This window comes from Anser anser (assembly GCF_964211835.1).
Source record: "Anser anser genome assembly, chromosome: 1".
In the NCBI taxonomy this organism is placed as follows: domain Eukaryota; kingdom Metazoa; phylum Chordata; class Aves; order Anseriformes; family Anatidae; genus Anser; species Anser anser.
The window spans coordinates 21,034,994-21,055,857 of NC_139720.1; positions in this window are offsets into that span (position 1 = coordinate 21,034,994).

Genomic DNA, 20,864 nt, shown 5'->3' on the forward strand with positions numbered 1-20,864 from the left:
TATCAGTATAGTGACTTTATACACAAAGGCCAAATTTTACATTGTTTATCAACGTTACTCATTAATATGCAAAATAATCTGATTAGTAATTATGTTTTTGTTCTCTCCAGGTCTAATCTAAAATTCTAATCAGTAACATTTCCTTTCCGTCTTTTCAAGATTCTGGTAATCTTGAATATTAGGATCATTTCCTCAATATAATTTTCTTCCTTAAAAAGCATTTGCCCCTCCATGAAATAGAGTATAGGTATTTTCTTTGACTAAAGTATATATGATCGGAGCATTCTTTTGGAATTAAAAACTCAGTTGAAATTAAGTTAACTTTACTGCAGCAAAGTAAAACACTGACTGGTTATCCAAGATGTCCAAGCACAAGGTTCTGAGCAAGAGCTCTGACCTATGAGTACCTGCTATCAGATACACACACATGCTTCAAAGACTTGCTACCAATAAGCCAATCCTCCCTGTCAACCACTTTTAGTCAAGGGTGATTGGATTCAAGGCTCTGGTTCAACTTTCTATCTTTATAGATTCACCCATAGAATTTGGAGCTGAAGTTATTTTTTCCTGAATTTAAAGACTTCAGATTCAAGATGTGCACTCAGTTTTTAGTACATTTTGAAACTTTCATAACATGTAATACCCAAAAAAAAAAATAAATCATTTATCATGGCATATGTAATACAGGCCACTGAGTTCCACTCAGATGGCCTATATCAAGCCTAAAGACCTTGATCAGGCTAAAGCACTTTAAGCCTTGAAAAATAAAACTTTGTTTCAAAAACAAAATGCAGAAGAGATTGATTGAGATTATATGTGTCAGGCTCTGCTGTTGACAGGGAAATGAATTGGCCAAATATGAAATAAGCCTCACAATTCATATATTTCTGTCTTCTTTGTGGAATGTTTAACAATCTTGTTTAACAATCTAAATGAAAGAGAAAGGAGACCACACATGGTTATCACAGCAAACAGATGTCTGTATCTAGAGTAACAAGGGAAAGGTGGTGTGGTCTGTAAACACTGATGATTCCTTTAACTTTCTAGCTTCCACATTGTCTGTGGAACGGATGCCTTATGGAAGGAGGCTTTTTGAAGGCGTTATTCCTCAGAAGAAAAAAGCATGCTGGGAGAATCTTAGTGTATGGAACAACTGTAGTGGGAAATAAATCATACTAGAAAGGTTTGTGGTAAATTAGTACTCTGAGCCGGATCAAAAATAAGGCAAACAGTCAAAAATGGGTGAAACTGAAAAAATCTTGGTACTGAATAGATTCAATCAGGATAAAAACTCTTATGAAGAATAGGTCTGCAAAATAAAATCCAAATTATTTGGGAAGAGGAATGAGCTGCTAATCGTGACATACAAAATAATAGAAAATGTAAAAGGAGCTGGTACTCAAGAAGGTTAAAGCACTTTCTGATCTCAGTTGGAGAAGACATAAGGTTCCAGGTGTTTCAGGCAATGGAAAAGGATATTTTACACAAAAGGAAGGTAGAAAAAGAATTAGAACTTGCACTGAAAACAAGCAAACAAAGAAACAAGCAAATAAATAACAACAAAAATAAAAATAAAAACAAAGCATTTTTTTTTCCTTTTAAAGTAAATCTTGTATATCAAAACCATCAGTATGCAGTAACATTAAAATAAATGTAAGGAATTAAATCTTCTGGAAATTCAGGATCATTTTGGAGAAAATAAAATCTTTTGTAGAAAACCAGTTAGAAACTCAGGTTTGGTCTGACATAGTCATAACGAATCAGCAGAATGATAGAAAATGGAACAGTTGATCTCAGAAGGAAGAAAGTGTAGAAGAAGAAAGCCATAGTGAAAAACAAAACAAAACAAACAAAAAAAAAAATCAGTCTGGTTCTTTGGTTCACAGCAGGACTTGATGTAGACTGAATAAAAAAAAAAAAAAAAAGCAGAAGATTAAAAGCAAATAGGAAAAGAGATTTATGGGGAGAGTGGAGAGTATAATTAGTAATTAGGGAGTGAAATAGAATCTAGAGAAAGAACAGAAGAACCTGAAAATGTCTTCTTTATTTTCCTGACAAAGATAAAATTAATTATATCTCTACTATTCCTGACAAATTATTTTCTAGCATGTTGAACACTCCAGCATCTCTACAGGCAATCTATTCAAAAAGAAAGTAAAGTGCTTAGGCACATTCTACAGCTAAAAATAAATAAATAAATAAATAATAAAAAGATCAGAAATGTTAGGGGAAAAATGTAGGGACTCAGCATGGTGTAACATATGAACTAGAGAGGCCAGTGGATCAGGAAGAGGAAGTGGATGAGGCCTTCTACAGGAAGCTGCAAGTTGCCTCACTTTCACAGGCCCTGGTTCTTACGATGGATTTTAACCACCCCAATATTTTCTGGGGAGACAACACAGCTCAGAACAAACTGTCCAGGAGGTTACTGCAGAACATTGCAGATAACTTCTTGATGTAGGTGGTAGGTGAACCAACAAGGACAGGGGTGCTGCTGGACCTGGTAATAATGAACAGAGATGATCTGGTTGGAAACATGAAGGTTGAGGGCAGTCTCGGATGCAGTGGTCACAAGATGTTTGAGTTCAAGGTTCTTCAAGGAGGAAGCAAGGCAAAAAGTAGGATCACAGCCTTAGATTTCAACAGAGCTAACTTTGATCTCTTCCGGGACCTAATTGGAGGAATCCCCTGGGCCAGGGCCATAGAGGGAAAGGGAACCCAGGAGAGTTGGCTAATATTTAAGCACCTCTTCCTCCAAGCTCAGGATAGGTGCATCCCTACGAGAAAGATGTCGAGCAAGGGGGGCAGGAGACCTGCGTGGATGGGCAAGGAGCTCTTGGGAAAACAAACAGAAGAAGAAATCATGCATGATGTGGAAGAAGGGACAGATCACTTGGGTGGAATATAGCAACATTGCCAGAGAATGCAGGGATGCAATGAGGAAGGCCAAGGCCCGGTTAGAATTAAATTTAGCAAGAGACATCAAGGATAACAAGAAGGGCTTCTTCAAATACATCAGCAGCAAAAGGAAGACTGAGGAAAATGTGGGTGCGCTGCTAAATGAGGTGGGTGCCTTGGTTATAGCAGATACAGAGAAGGCCGAGTTACTGAATGCCTTCTTTGCTTCAGTTTTCACTACTAAGGCTAGCCCCCACACACTACTGAGCCCAGAAACAAGAGACAAAACCTGGAGAGAGGAAGACTTTCTCCTGGTTGAAGAGGATTGTGTTAGAGGTTACTTAGGCAAGCTAGACACCCACAAATTAATGGACTCCAATGGGATGCACCTGAGGGTGCTGAGGGAGGTGGCAGATGTCATTGCTGGGCCACTTTCCATCATCTATCTGAAGTCATGGTCAACCAGCCAGGTCCCAAATGACTGTAGACTTGCTAATGTGGCGCTCATCTATAAGAAGGGTTATAAGGAGGATCTGTGGAGCTACAGGCCTCTCAACCTGACCTTGATGTCAGGAAAGGTGATGGAACAGGTTCTACATGTGTTTGATGTAACCCCCTTGCAAATGGGATCACACTGGGATGACTACCTGTCACTAGCAGGGTTCCCTAGGTCTCCATTTTAGGTCCAATTCTCTTCAATGCTTTCATAAATGACCTGGATGCAGGGCTAGAAGGTGTTTTCAGTAAGTTTGCAGATGATACTAAATTATGAGGAGCTTCCAGTTCTTGGAAGCTCCTTCAAGGTTGGAGAGGTCTTGTAGAGAGATATTGACAAATTAGAGAGCCGGGCATTCACCAGCAACATGAAGTCTAACAAAGCAAGTCTGGATTCCAAACCTGGGAAGGGGTACCCTGGCTATGCATACAGACTGGGGAATAAGAGGCTGGAGATCAGCCCCACAGGAAGGAATCTGGAGGCTTTGGTTGACAGCAAGTTGAACATGAGTCAACACTGCACTCTGGCAGCCAAGAGGGCCAACAGGGATATCTGAGAGTTGCATAGAAGAGATGTCTAAACCAGCAACAAATCCATCAGCAGAAGAGAATCAGAATGAAATGCCCTGAAATGTTTTTCCCACATTTGTTATGTTATGTGGTACTATTTGTATTCTAGGGTTGATATATTTTCCATAAAAATTTCTCAGCCCCGCAGAGAGGGATCTGGGGGTTTTGATTGACAGTAAGTTGAATATGAGCCAGCAGTGTGCCCTGGCAGCCAGAAGGGCCAACCGTATCCTGGGGTGCATCAAGCATGGCATTGCTAGTCAGTCGAGGGAAGTGATTGTCCCAGTCTGCTCTGCAGTGGTGCGGCCTCACCTTGAGTACTGTGTGCAGTTTTGGGCACCACAGTAGAAAAAGGACATGAAACTACTGGGGAGTGTCCAAAGAAGGGCTACAAAGATGGTGAAGGGCCTAGAGGGGAACATGTATGAGGAGCGGCTGAGGTCACTTGGCCTGTTCAGCCTAGAAAAGAGGAGGCTGAGGGGAGACCTCATTGCAGTCTACAGCTTCCTCACAAGGGGGAGCAGAGGGGAAGGCGCCGATCCATTCTCTCTGGTGACCAGCGATAGGGCCCAACGGAATGGTGTCAAGCCATGACAGGGGAGGTTCAGGTTGGGTGGCAGGAAGAGGTTCTTCACCAAGAGGGTTGTCGCGCGCTGGAACAGGCTCCCCAGGGACATAGCCATGGCATCAAGCCTGTCAGAGTTTAAGAAGCGTTTGGACTGTGCTCTTAGTCATATGTTCTGAATTTTTGGGGTAGACCCGTGTGGTGCCAGGAGTTGGACTCGATGATCCTTGTGGGTCCTTTCCAACTTGGGATATTCTATGATTCTATGATTCTATGATAACTGTTTCACCATAATAAATTAGATTTCTTTATCATTCAGGAGAATGTTGACTTATTCTGATCAGTTAGTAACATACAATAAATTTTATAATACCCTTAAAGAAAAAAGGAGGTAATACAAATAAAGGTAGAAGAGTTATAACATGTAATCCTTGGATGGTTAAAGAAATATAAAATAATATTTAGGGAAAATAAAGAGAAAATATGAAGACTATGCAACTGGGAAATGTTTATGAGTACCTCTCAAAGATGAACACAAATATTACTGTAAAGAAACTACTATTTAAAATAAATAAATAATCAAATAGCCTGAGGTAGAATAATGCAAAGGCCTTCCAATGATGGAATTAAAAAAAATAAAGAAACAAGCAGAAATTATAAGAAAAGGTTTGAAATTCACTAAAAGTTGTTAATTTCAAAAATCACATAATGCTGAACAAATGTTAGAGTATCCTTTTCATACATTTTAGTTAATGTAATACAGTTGGCATGCTGTTAGCTAGAAAGATTAAGAAAAAAAAAAAAAAGAGGTAATATAGTGGTCTTGTTAATTAGACATAATAAAAAACAGGTAATTATTTCTGAAGGGATAACAGATGTTAAAGACCATTTAATAAAAGGCTATCTACTTGAGAAAAGCTCAAAAGCAAGGAATTTAAAATTTCTGCAAAGTACTACCTTAGCCACATTTAGAAACACTTGACTATCAAACCTGGATGGTGTTCTCAGAGGAATGGAATTTGAAATATGTTTATACAAAGCTGAAGACTAAAATCTGAACATAATACAGTAGTAGATTAGAACATGTTGATAACGAAATTTTTGAAGGTATTTTAATTTCTATATTGTTCCTTTTCTAAATAAATTATGCAGAGAGGAACTATCCATTCCTCTTGGAAGGAAGCAGAAATATATTACTTATAAAGGACAGAAGCTAGGAGAACAGCTTATCATGTAACATTATTTCAGAAATAAATGTCAAGCACTGTTAAAGTTGATGGATAGAAGCAGCAAGAATATATTAGCTACTGGGTACTTGGGTAGCCCTACATAAGAGTATCCATGACCTAGTTTATAAAAGTAAGGACCCTGTTACTTTACCAGAACAGAAGAAACCCTTTGAATAAGTTCAATGTGTATGTATGTCCTATGTATATGAAAAGAAATCTCTATGTCAGTAAGCTAATCACTTTCTTTTACTTATAAAATGACCTTGAAAAAGATGTGTAAATGTGCCCTCAAAGTTAGCAAGAGCAAGCATCCCTCTTTAGCATTATAATCAAAACAATGAGCACAGGTTTTAGACAAGACTTTTGGTTAGAAAGAACAATTCAGGTTCTGGCAAGGAAGAGGATGTAGCTCTTCACATCACTTACTGTGAATAACTCTCTTTCTTTCTTCAACATATTGATACCATAAAAGCATCTTGTTTCCCTCCTCAACCAGAAGTTCCCTTGTTTCCCTCCTCAACCACCCCCATGTCAGTGTCTATGTCCTAAACAGTCTTTAAAAGTCTGAAAAAATGTCGTATGTGTAATAACCACAGTTTATGTCAGCACGTGGCATACTTTCCCAACAATCAGATGAAGCATGTTAGAAACCACTTGGAATCTTGTAAAAATATGGATAGAGTTAGGAAAACAATTACGGGATAAGTGGATTTTTTTCCGATCTATGACAAGAAAAAGTGTATATACTTAATTCATTCTACCTTGGGATCACTGAGTGACTCTGAAAAATATTTCAGCATTAATTGTCCCATTTGAGAAAGAGAATCCTTCCTAAGACTTACAAAACACATAATTCTGATCTGGTTAGAGGATGCGCTGCCCATTTAGCCTTACACTTTAAAGGAAAGATACAATGATACCATACCATATCAGCAAATTGTGACAACCTTCAAGAAGTAAAATTTATTTATTCCAGTTTCATTAAATGGGAACATTATCAGAGAGAGAAAAAGTTTACAGAAAACTCTTAGTAGATTGTACTTATTCTGAGCAACATACTTTTAGAAATTCAACCAGAAAATTTTTAAAATATTCAAACATTTTATGCATTTGGTATATGTTCTAATATTTAAAAATACAGTTATAGGAAAAAGAATAATAGCAAAACTAAACAATTTGTTTAAGACACTCATGGAAGAAAAACTCCAAGTTGGAGATCTAGAGAAATAAATGGAAAAGGATTATCTACATAAATGGAAAAGGATTATTTAGGCAAAACATACTGATACCCACATCTATTCATAGCACCATCATGCCCACTTTTTTATTGATTAATTTGTATAGCAGAATGATAGACACTTCTCCCCCACATACACTTTTGTCAGTAACTATGATTGTTTATGAATATCAAATAATATACAGCATGGTGTGATTATGAGTTGCCAGCTTTGATTTGTGGAACACATCACATTTGCATACTCTGAATAATACCTTGAGATGTAAATAAAGAAAATGGAAAAAAAAAAAAAAAAAAGAAGGCTTGTTAGCTATTCGTGAGTTATTTTAATAAGTGAAATACGTTTCAGCATATTTGTTGGTTCTTCCATTCATCTTCATTTCATATTTTAATTCATTTAGTTCAAAAGCATTAGATATCCATTCTTACCAGATAATCCTACACAGTCCTACACAGGAAACAGTAAATGGTTGTAGGACTGCCTCTTTTCTTTTGCCACTTGAAGAATGCTACAAACAAGTATAGTTCAGAATAACTTGTCTTTTGGCCTCAAAATCCTAGAAAGACAAGCAGTTTCTGTTCCAGCAACAAAGAACTGCATTTTTGTCAATAATTTCTCACACTAGTGTGAAGTACAAATAGAGTGCAAACTGAAGACAACGAAGGTAGGATAGGAATAGGGAGGGTGTAGACAGACATACAGGGTGTATGATCCCATGTTTTAAAGGGTTATTTTGGTGCGTGGACAAGATTCAGCCCTAACCAAAGATAAAAGTTGTATCAGGCTTTACTGAATATCAGAAGATATACTGATCATAGTACTTGTGTTGTCTTTTCAGGGTTGCCACATTTCCCTTCTTTATGGAGGACTGCTTCCTATTTTTTGTTGTGCTTGTTCCCTTCTCAGTTAAATATCTGCAACAAGTGGGTGGCTGTCAGTGCATGTGGGAGAGCACTTGGTTACATCAGGAATTCTTCTTGCTTCATGAGTGAGAGGAGTGAAGGAAAAACTCCCACTGACGTACTTATTTCAGCATGTTTTAATAGATTTACCAATACCAAAAGAGAAGATAATAATCTGGACACCTACAGACTGAGGACCTACTCATGCCTTTCACAACTACCCACATCTACATCTACATACATGCAGAAAGTGGGAGTCACCCACCTGCTCTGTCACGACTCCCCCAGTTGCTAAAGGCCAAAGGACCCATCCTCTCCATCCAAAGGCCACACTGAAAAACAAACAAAAAAGCACAAAACCTTCAACAAAAGCAGCCACTAAGAGTTCTGTGTGTAATGTATCTTTAGGATACATTACAATCACCCATTAGTTTCATACTAATTTGGCAGAAGAAAAATAAAATTAAATTATATTTTCTTTGAAGTTGACCCATGTTAATGAAAAAGAGAAAATCTTTTACTGCAAGGCAATTCTTATGCCAAGAACTCTGGCAAAGTTGGACATCTCTTGTGAGTGTCTGGTTTTCTTTGATGTCTGGGGCCTGAATCCATATTCAGTTTTAAAAGAAAGGGTGAAATTGTGCCTTTCAGGAAAACAATGGGAAAACTGAACACAGGAATGTCCTATTCCCTATTCCCTATTCCTGTGATTTTTTCATTAAAAAAAAAAAAGAAATACCCAGGACCTAAAAGACAATTTTAAAATGAACTGCTGGCATCATGCTTACTGTCTAATTATATATTTTCACAGATCTTCCCTGACACAATGGTTATATCTCCCCATTCTATGTGTCCAAAACTATCATTGTGTTTAATGATATTAAAACAACCATATCAGGAAAAGAGTAGATCCTTTAATATAATTATTATAATGTCATTAGAAAGAGAGAGGATGGTGGGAAAATGGTGGTGGTGGTCTTCAGAGACTTATGATATACCATAATTACCATCCCCATCAAAATGGGGAACTATTAGGAACTTTTCTGGGTACAGAACTATTTTTTTCTATTGCTTCTTTCGTATTCTAAGTACCACAAAGCAGTTTACCATTAAAATATTATAGCCATTGAACACTGTCAGCTTTTTTTTTTTTCTTTTTTTTTTTTTGCTTTGAAAGCAGCAATCCAAGTGCCAAGGAAAGAGAGGGAATCTTGATGTTGTGTAAAGGGTGGCATATCAAAGTGAACAGAAATAAGTGCTAAGCTACAACTATGTGAATAAGCACGTTTTCCAAAACTTTGACAGCTGTGTATTACCATGTCAAACATCTATTTTTTACTTATTAATTCTACAACTGAATTACATCAGCTAGGACTGAAATCACACTAATTGTAATAATTTCACCTAGCTAAGCTGTGGTATGCCTTGCCAAATGATTTGTGACACATGAGTTTACATGCTTTCAAGTGGACACTGGTCAAGTTAACTGAATTGACAGCTTTGGAGGACTCTTAGATACATAAAAATAACATCTCATTCAGGGACTTCCTAAGCATCTAATGACAAGAGTCTCTGGGATATTACTCATAGTGAGTGTGTCTATAAGATAAAGCTTTTGTTCTGCTCTTACCTAATTTCGCTGCTCACTGTTGAAGATCATAGAGTCATAGAATAGTTTGGGTTGGAAGGGACCTTAAAGATCATCTCATTCCAAATCCCCTGCCATGGACAGGGACACCTCCCACTAGACCAGGTTGCTCAAAGCCCCATCCAACGCAGCCTTCAATACTTCCAGAGATGGGGTACGCACAGCTGCTCTGGGCAACCTGTTCCAATGTCCCACCGCCCTCTGAGTAAAGAATTTCTTCTGTATATCTGACCTAAATCTAACTTCTTTTAGTTTAAAATCATTACTCCTTGTCCTATCACTACGCTCCCTTGATAAAGAGTCCCTCCCCAGCTTTTCTGAAGGCCCCCTTTTGGTACTGGAAGGCTGCTGTAAGGTCTCCCCAGAGCCTTCTCTTCTCCAGACTGAACAACCCCAACTCCCTCAGCTTGTCTTCGTAGGAGAGGTGCTCCAGCCCTCTGATCATCTTTGTAGCCCTCCTCTGGACTCATTCTAGTAGGTCCATGTGCTTCTTGTGCTGTGGACTCCAGGCATGAATGCAGCACTCCAGGTGGGTGCTCATGAAAGCAGAGTAGAGGGAAAGAATCACCTCCTTCAACCTGCTGCCCGTTCTTCTTTTGACACAGCCCAGGATGTGGTTGACCTTCTGGGCTGCAAGCATACATTGCCAGCTCATGTTGAGCTTTTTATCAACAAACACGTCCAGATCCTTCTCAATCCATACTCTTTCCAGCCTGTATTTGTGCTTAGGATTGCCCCAGCCCAGGTGTAGGACTTGTTCAACCTCATGAGGTTCACCCAGGCCCACCTCTCAAGCCTGTCAAGGTCCCTCTGGACCCCTTCCCTCCTGCACGTCAACTACACCACACAGCTTGGTGTCATCAGCAAACTTGCTGAGGGTGCACTGAATCCCACTGTCCATGCCACTAACAAAGATGTTATACAGTGTGAGTCCAAATGCTGACCCCTGAGGAACACCACTCGTTGCTGATCTCCACTTAGACATTGAGCTGTTGACCACAACTCTTTGAGTGAGACCTTACAGCTAATTCCTTACCCACCATTTGGTCCATCCATCAAATCCATTTCTCTCCAATTTAGAGACAATGATATCATGGGGAACAGTCTCAAATGCTTTACACAAGTCCAGTAGATGACATCAGTTACTCTTCCCTTAACCACCAATGCTGTAACCCCTTCACAGAAGGCTATCAGATTTGTCATGCACGATCCAGCCATGTTGGCTGTCACCAGTCACCCCTTAATTTCCATGTGCCTTGGCATAGTTTCCAGGAGGATCTGCTCCATGGTCCTGCCAGGCACAGAGATGAGGCCTGTAGTTCCTCAAGTCTTCCTTTTTTCTTTTTCTAAAAATAGGGGTTATGTTTCTCCTCTCCCAGTCAGTGGGAACTTCAGCGGACTGCCATGACTTCTCCAATATGATGGATAGTGGCTTAGCAACTGTATCTGCCAGTTACCTCAGGACCTGTGGATGTGTCTCATGAGGTCCCATGGACTTGTGCACCTTCAGGTTCCTTAGACGGTCTCAAACCTGATCTTCTCCTGCACTGGGCAGTTCGTCACTCTTCCAGTCCCTGCCTTTGACTTCTGGGGCCTGGACCATGTGGCTGGATCTCTTGTTGGTGAAGACTGAGTGAGAATAGTCATTAAGTACCTGAGCCGTCTCCATATCCCAGGAGACCAAGTCTCCCAGTTCCTTCCAGAGAGGCTCCACAATTTCCCTAATCTTCCTTTTATCAATGATGTACCTATAGAACCCTTTCTCATTGCCCCTGATGTTGCTGGCCAAATTTAATTCTAAAAGCTTTGGCTTTCCTAACTTGATCCCTGGCTGTTCAGACAATGTCTCCATATCTCTCACAGGTTATCTGTCTTTGCTTCCACTTTCTGTAGGTCTTCTTTTTCTGTTTAAGTTTTCTCAGGGGCTCCTTTTTCATTCATGTGGGCCTCCTGGCATTTTTACCTGACTTCCTCTTTGTTGGGATGCATCACTCTTGAGTTTGAAGGAGGTGATCCTTGAATATTAACCAGTTTTTGTGAGTCCCTCTTCCCTCCAGGGCTTTGTCCTATGGTACTCTACCAAGCAGATCTCTGAAGAGGGCAAAGATCTGTTCTCCCAAAGTCCAGGGTAGCAAGTTTGCTGTGCTCCCTCCTCACTTCCTTCTGAATGCAAAACTTCACCATTTCTTGATCACTGCAGCCAAGGCTGCCCTTGAGTTTCACATTCCTCATCAGTCCCTCCTTGTTGGTAAGAAAGAGGTCCAGCACAGCAGCTCTCCTCATTGGCTCCTCTATCACTTGGAGAAGGAAGTTGTCATCAGTGCATTCCAGGAACCTCCTGGATTGCCTATGCCTCGCTGTGCCTCAAACAGATATCAGGGTCGTTGAAGTTCCCCAGAGCTTGAGAATGTGAGGTTGCTTCTATCTGTCTATAGAGGGCCTCATCCGCTTGGTCTTCCAGATCAGGTGGCCTGTCGCACATTCCCACTATAACATCCCCTGTCTTTGCCCTGCCTTCCTGACCCACAAGCTCTCTGTCAGCTCCTCACCCACCCCCAGGCAGAGCTCCAAGTACTCCAGCTGTTCATTGACATAGAGGGTAAATCTCTATTGATCCCTAAGAAGATCCCTAAGATCCTGCTCACTGTTGAAGATGGATCAGGCTAGTAAAACCTTTGGTCTGTACTACAACAGCATCTTTTGTGTCTCATCGAATGTGTCTCATCTATTTTTGTAACTCTGTAATACTATCATAGCAATACTAGTGTTTAAAAACTAGCTCCATACTGTAAAGAAACTCAATAATGATTTCCTCATGTACTGCTCTTACCATACTGCCTAGGAACAATCAGATGGATATTGCCTACTAACACATACTCTCTTAAATTCTCTACAAAGAGAAATAAAGACAACCTTCTTCCCAAACTGTTTATATGGAGGAAAACAGAAAGTTGTATCCGAAGAATAGAGGCATGTATAAAAATAAAGGCAAGAGCACAGAAGTCCAACAATCAGTATTTTCAGTGCCACAACAGCTTAATTATTCTGAAGAATCCTTTTTAGACATAAAAGAAACACGAAGGATTTTAGATCTCCATAATATATTAGCTGGCATATGTTTATGGGGAGCGCAACTCTACATGAGTCTGCATGGGAAGAAGCACAGAAATTCTTTTTTCAGACTTCAGTACCTGAGAAATGGAAGCTGACATAATTCATTAGTCAAAGGTGAAAATCAACATTTCAGCAATTAATGCTCTCTATAGATACCTTAAAGGAGGCTGTAGCAAGGTGGGGCTTGGTCTGTTCTCCTGCGTGCCTGGTGACAGGATGAGGGGGAATGGGCTGAAGTTGCGACAGGGGAGGTTTAGGTTGGATATTAGGATTAACTTCTTTACTGGAAGGGTTGTTAAGCATTGGAATAGGCTGCCCAGGGAAGTGGTTCAGTCACCATCCCTGGAGGTATTTAAAGGACGTTTAGATTTAGAGCTTAGTGATATGGTTTAGTGGAGGATTTGTGGAGTGTTAGGAGTGGAGTGGAGTGTTAGGTCAGTGGTTGGACTCAGTGATTTTGGAGGTCTCTTCAAACCTAGATGATTCTGTGATTCTGTGATCTAATAGGCAGAGGTACAATCAGTCACACATATCCTTGACAGTAAAAACAAAAAAATCATTCTTGATGTACAAGAGAATGGCAGTCCTGCAGAGGGGTGCAATTATTATGATTTCATAGTACTGTTTCAAGACTGGAGAGAAATCAAATTCTGCTCAGCCCTAACCATGTTAAATTCTATGTGTGCTTTAAAACTTGGTCTTTTAAAATAATTTCCATGACAAAATGTAAAAGTATACAAACTGAAATGCATTTCTTCTGCAAATCAGCTAAAGTTTTGAGTATTTACATGCTCAACTTCTACATGATACAAAGAAGATACTTCTACAGGATACAAAAGTGTAAGCTAAATTTTTACTTATTCAAAGTTTTCTATTTTTTTTGCCACATGATATCCAGTGTTCAGTTTTGATGGAAAAGAAGGATTTATTCCTTGGGCATATTCAATAAACTATCTTTCTCATCCTCTACCGTCATTAAATTAATGAGAAGTCTACTTTCAAGAAGTCAATAAAACATGCAATAGCCCAGGAACTTATCTGCACTCTTTCTGTATGTAGGCAAACAAATTACTGATAATGTGAATATAGCATTCATATGTGAATATGTGAAAATTTAACTGATAATTGTTAATGTATTTAAAGAAATATTGTTGCCTTTCTTCCTTGTCAAATAATATTTTATGTTCTTATTATATTGTTCTACTTCTGCCACATTCCTTCTCTCCACATCCCCAGCTTCCTGATGTCATTTTCTACTCACGTTTTTATGTTAGTGTCAGACTTTTCCATTGTATTTTTCAAAAATTTTTCAGCATAAGAGAATGTAAAGGAGAAATAAAGTTCTTGTTGTTATTTTATGTGTACAGTTTTTATTATTTTTAAAAGAAGTTTTGTGAGCTTCCTTTGTTCATTTTGCTGGAAGACATTTTGATGGATTTCAAAACAAATGTCCATTTTATTCTTTTCTTTTTTTCATACACAGTTTTACATAACAAGCTCTCTAGCCTGAACATTTTACTACTGTTAATGAGTTATATAAAGTTCTTGCAGAATGAAAGAACTAAGGTTTCCATGAATTACGTTATTACTAATCAACAGTTCTGGTCTTGCAATACAAGATATTCATCCATCTAATTGTCCATCAAATATGAAAGGCAAGGGTTTTAAAAGGAAGGGATACTGTAATTGCCCTCCTACCTCCAACAGTGACTCTTACCTCATCTTATGAGTAGCCCCCTTTGAAGGCACTTAATGGGAGTCAATTCATCTAGTTTTAATAAGCTAAAGTTAGATGTCTACTCTAAATTTAGGCTCCTTCGACGTAGTAAGGGAAGGAAGATATCTGTTTCCAAAGAGATTTAGTCTCACTATCTCTGAAAGTGTCTAAGTCTCTTTATGGAATATAAAGGGAGACATCTGATTTAGACTAGGTACTTAATTTAAGGCTACAAGTTAATCCATCCATAGATTAGTTTATTAAAATGTTATCTTATTTAAATTGAATTAAATTCAGTATATTTCACTTTCTTTAGTTGTTCAATAGACTGTACTTATTTTGAAATTTTTTAGATACATGATTACACAATTACTCACTCAAAACATAATTCTTCACTCTCACCTTCCAAAAGTAACAGCAGCAGTAAAACTAATGAAGGGAATTTTGCAGGAATAACATTCTAATAATGAGAATACAATCATATTTCATTTCAAAGAATGTTAGTTTTTAGAAACACTTTGAGGCAGTTCTTTCATTATGTGTGGTTCCTTAAAAGTAAATATCTTGTGTGAGATTCACAGAACAGTAAATGAAATTCAATCTTATATATTTCTAAGAACTTTACATAAATTAAATAATGAAAGTAGGTCTATGTGTTCTCTTTGCTTTTGCTTTGTATATCAAGGCTAGATTGATCTGAGATTTTACATTCTCATATTACTTCTTTCATGTAAAGTATTCAATGAATTAAAAGGTGGTAAAATTTGATTTAAACAATATTAATAATCAAAAGTAACTAAGTAAATCTATGTCAGGAATTTGGTTTAGCATTAAAATTTCAGGTTAATCAAAGATTATGACTTGTCATTTCCATAAAGTTACTGCTTGTAATTATATTCACTCTGATCAGAATACAAAAGCATAAAAATAGGTATGTGATATATTTTTATTTGTTACATGGCATGGCTAGACCTATTTTTCTTATTGTTTAATCTTTTCATATTATTTCTACTTTGCTATACCCTAATTAATTAAAAAATAAATAAAATAAGTCCATTAGCTGAAATATTATACATGACAACTAAAGGTAAAGATGTAACCATCTGTGTGACCTATTTTATATTTCAGAGTTCAAGATACAGGCAGTGTAACCCAGTGTCTTTCTGCTCTCCAAATTTTTTCCAAATGAATTTTCTTAAGGAAGCTCTAAGTAATTCTCTACAAAGCAGACAAAATGTAATGAAGATTGCAACTATAAGACTAACAGTATTTACACAGGCAGAAATGAATTTTTCATTCTAAATTTTGCCTGAGCCCTATTTTTAGCAAACATCTCTGATACATAAAGCCAGGCAAGAGCCCTTTTCTTAGACATTAACAGTCGAGCTTGTGTTTAATTTTTAGCAGTCACATTTGTATTCAGAAATATTTACTTCAAATTTGTCTTTCATGGATGATTCTGTAGATTTACCAGGGCACAGTTGGCTTAATTCATTTGTTTTCAGAAGTAGAACTTTGAACTACCTATTTCAGTGTTTAATCTGTCCCATTTTTTCAAATAAATGTTTTCTTTGTGTTGTATCATGGAATGATTCTGCGTACAAATGAAAATTTTAATCCTCTCCAGCTTTTCTTCTTTTCTTTTTGACTTTATTCACATTCTGTAGGAGAACGGTTGCATTAAGGCATGGAACAGTCATTACTTTTGATGTATAATGAACATAATTTGAATGTAATTAACAACAAAGTTTAACACAACTATAACGCAGGCTGCACTAGAGTGGGAAACTGAGATTTACATTGAAGTTCCAGTGTATATTTAGCATGTTTAGTTAAATAGCTACTGCAGGAATGCTTTATAGAGGGTTAGTGGAGAATTCAATAATACAGGTTACAATCAGTCTCCAAAACAACCCAACAGGGAGTTTCAGCTGGGCACTTTCGCTCACCTGAGAGCATATTACTCGGTAAGAATTTTGCTTCCTGTTTCTCATCTGTTTTTTGTATACCCTGCATACAAATTTTCTATATTTAGTCTCCAGGATGCAACCATATTCATGGGAGAAATAGAAGAAAACAAGTTTGAGAAGCCTTCTGCTTGGATAAGGTACTGGATGTCTGAGCATCTGTGGTATGACATGAACAGTTATTAGGATGGCTGGCCACTGCAAAGTAATTTAGAGGACAACAGTTGTGCCTAACTGTTAGTGGCACTGAGATTTGTATTAACACCTCTGAAGATATAGAACAAGTGCTTCACTTGTTCAATCAGAACTGTTCATTGCTGAGACACAGCTTTTCTCTATCTTTTTCCTGTCACTTAAATAAGTTCATTTGCTTGATAGTTTTCAAATAATGGAGAGAGAACTGATTTGGAACAGCACTTAGAAATATCAGTAAATGGACTGAAAATGTAAAATATTTTTTTATTTTAAATACTGTGATAGGGGACTATATGTAATATCCAGTCACTATTTAATCTTGCTGCATATCACTTGTGGCCAGGGTGTCAGCTAAATTGAGTTTTGCTAATTTGGAGGGGGACTTAAACAAGTACAAATATGCTTAAGGATCCAAATACTTGAGATATGAGATTTCATTTTATAAATATATATTTTTTGTCTCTTATGCTATATTTCTCTGGGAAGGCATTAGGAATGACATTCAGATGCAAAATTTTTGAATGGTCAGAAAACTACTACAAGAGATAGTTCTAAATATTTTTTGCTCAGTTGGTGTCATTTCTGACACGGGTACAGAAGAGTGAAGGGTTTATGTACTGAATGAAAAGACCATTGGGGAGATCAGAAAGCAACACCCTCATCCATTATTATGGAAAAAGCAAACAAACAAACAAAAAAACTATATTGTATTAGTGATATATATAAAAAGCTAACACCGAATCCAACTCAGCACTGAATGGAGATGTAAAATATTTTGTTAGGAACAATTTAATTGCCTCAGTATGTTATGTCTCATTAGTCACATGCCATGCAGACTCATGGACACAAATCCAACCTGAATGCTAGATACACCCACATGGTACCACATAAACATTCAAGGTGAGGTAGGATCCCCAGATTCCACACACCAGGCATTCAGCTGGAATAAGTGAGTTCACTTTGGCCTTTTATTGGCAACTCTCCACTGTGGTATAAAGACAAGTTACAGAGGGCCACCCACAGGTTTTTGCAGTACAACGGAATTCACACTTCTAGTAGATAATAATCATTCCTGATATAAAATGCATTCCCAAATCTGCAGTTTTCCCATAAAATTATTATTCCCAGTTTTTAAAATGTGCTACAGAACGTGTGTACAATACACACTAGAATTTACCCTAGAATGTACCTAGAGGCACATTCTGCTTTTGATGATGCATGTAATTACAATACCATAATGGTAATGTGAGTTACATGCCTATTTTAAGCCCAGCCCTTCTTCTGCTGACTTTAGGAGGAGCTTAATCAAACCCTTGATAGCAAAATATTTCCTCAAAATGAAGAGCTGTGATGTGGAAATCAAGCTTGTGATAATATTCTATTATGCCGAAACACAAATATTGTTAGCAAGATTTACTGAGCTGCTTCACATACTATTCTTATTCTACAGATTTTCATTCACCTTTTATGTTGTTAATGAAAATTATCAGCATCAACCATTACATACATACTTCTGTATGTGATGGAATTTGTATAAGTACTTGACTTCTGCCATTCAAAATGTTTTTCAGTGCAGGTTAAAAAAATCTGATGAACATATATATTATAGAGAAAAACATTAAAATAAAGTAAATAAATAAAATAAAATAAAATAAAATAAAATAAAATAAAATAAAATAAAATAAAATAAAATAAAATAAAATAAAAAGAAATGAACATGTCAGCAATGGGCCACACCTGTTTATTTTAGCTTTTATTTGGAGGCTGAGAAGAAACTGATGAATGTTTTTTTTTTTATTTCATATTTTTTTGGATACTTGAAAAAAATATTTCTCCATATTCTTAAAGTTTATGTATGTAACTCATGCCTAAATTGGAGCCAGAGAGCTAAGTAATCAAGAATATTCTTATCTGCACCCAGCCTGAGTAAGAGAAATATAATTTAAAAAAATCAATGTCACGGATGAATCAATACCAACCACCCCAGCTTCATAAAAGATATTTAACTTCTGCTATAAGTTTAGGAGGACCCATAAAAGATGTTTAGATTGTAAACTGGGATGGTAGAATTGTTTCTCCCACATGAAAGACATTTTTCTGAGTTTAGAAATTAACCAAACATTTATGATCTGGACCACAATTTTCTCATCCAGCCAATCTGTTTCATGGTAAACATTACTTTCTAAATATCATATGGTATGTTTCTAACACTTCCAAAAACAAAATAAAAAGAAAACATAATTTATATTTAAAATTATTATTTTTTTTTTTCCTTCCCCTGAGAAAATTTAGCTCCTTCATCACCATGGTGCTTTGAAGCAATTCCTTGCTATATTAGTGATCTATACTTGAAGGAGTTACCTTCTGTTGTCCCTATGAAAAGCAACCTAATCCAGCCAAACCATAAGCCTTTGGAATACATAGATATTTTACTGTGTTTAACAATAAGGAAATGATTAACTTTAGGCTCAGTGATTCTCATGTGTTCCTACTTCCATTCTTGGAGCATCCTACTCACATAAAAGATGATACATATCAGAAGTATGCTTCTTCCAAGACTAATGCTGTGGAAAGCATCTAATATCAGTATAGGAGATAATAAAAAAACAGAACAAGGAGTGTTCTATTCATGAAGGAGACAATGATGGAAGAGTAGTAGATGGAAACCAGGAGACAGAGATTACAGTGGCTTGAATGAGCCTTAAACTGGAGCCAGAGACCAACCTAACTATGGCTTGGTAAAAACTGATCTTTGGAGGATATTGAGTGGAAAGAAAGCATGGGGAGAGATGAATGAGTGAAGACGCAGAAAATGGATCTTCACAGAAAAGGTGAATCTAGAACTAGGAAACAGATGGAGGAAACAAGAGAAGGGTCCTGCTTGTTTCTAAGGTGTCTGTCATGAGATCACACTGATGATTTATACTAAAAATATCATCACATCATGATACACAGTATCTTCGTTGTATGAATCAGTGATTAATTAAAAAAAAAAAAAAAGAGTAAATAAAAGTCCTGTGATCTCTAGCTTACCATGGAGATTCCTCTCTTAACTTTTTTTTTTTTTTCTTTCATGAAACCAACACAGAAGTTGTGGGTTTTTTGTTTTGTTTTATTTTGTTTTTCCTTTAACACAAAAAGTTTGTCATTTTTTCCTAGCTTGAATTTATGTTTTATCAGCCCCTTGAGCCCTCTCAAGTATATAAAGAGATAATATTCATATTCATCCTGATTTTTAACAAATGGTTTGTATGTCCAGTGGTGTTTTGTGAGGAATTATTTTCCTCCATAGCTTCCTCTAAATGTATCCTATGTATTCTAAAGATTGATTTGATTTTGTTTTATGATGCTCCTGACACCCTTTTTATAATAACTTCTACAGCTTCTTTTTAAGAAAACATGGGTTAAGGAAGGTGTCACCAGGCATGCCAATCACTTCAGTATGTCTAGTAATTAAAAGCAGAAGGTAGCACTGTATTGCTAATAAGTAATCTTTTTCTCTCTCTCTCACTCACAAACATACATACATACTGTTATTTCTAATAACTGCTTCTCAGCCATCTGCTATAAATCGGAAATGATAATAAAATAATTACAGAAATGCAGCATGCGTTTGCCCTTGACATTTCATCTCCTCTTCACACTTTCCGAAGCTGTAATACAGCCAGACTGAAAAGTATTCCCATTATGATCATAAGTGTCACAATATAAGAAGAGAGCTTCAGACTGAGTGCTGGGGCTTTATTCTCATCCCTGAACATGCAGGCAGATGTGCACAAATGCACAACGTACATAAAGAAACATTTTCCTCTTTTTGAAATGCTTAGAAAAAATGTTAGAAAAGTGCTCAGAAAATTACATTTAATATCAGAGACTGGGTCTTCTGTGCTGATAGAGGTCATGGGGTAAATTGTATTTGGACTGTTCAGAGTTGTGGGAGGTTTAAAATAGTCATAAGAAGACTCTGACACCGTGAGTGATTTGTGATTGACCACATCAGAAACAGTATTTCTTCCTCTGTTCTGTTACTCCTACCACTGCCTACCCGAACCTGAAACATCTGAAAGGTCTCTACAAACCTTCTTTCACTACTGTATATTAAGCAACTATGACTGAAGTCATCAACCTCCACACATAATCTTTCTGAAGGATATGGATTTGCAACTGTCCCTGCACAGAGCAGTGCTTGTAAGTCGGACCCTGACCTGGGTGCCCCTTGGTAAAATCATGCTTATGTGATGAAATATGCATCTCTTTTTGGTGGAAGAGGAGGCAGATAACATTTTGGTATGTAGGCAAAACTGACACATAGATATGCAAACAAAA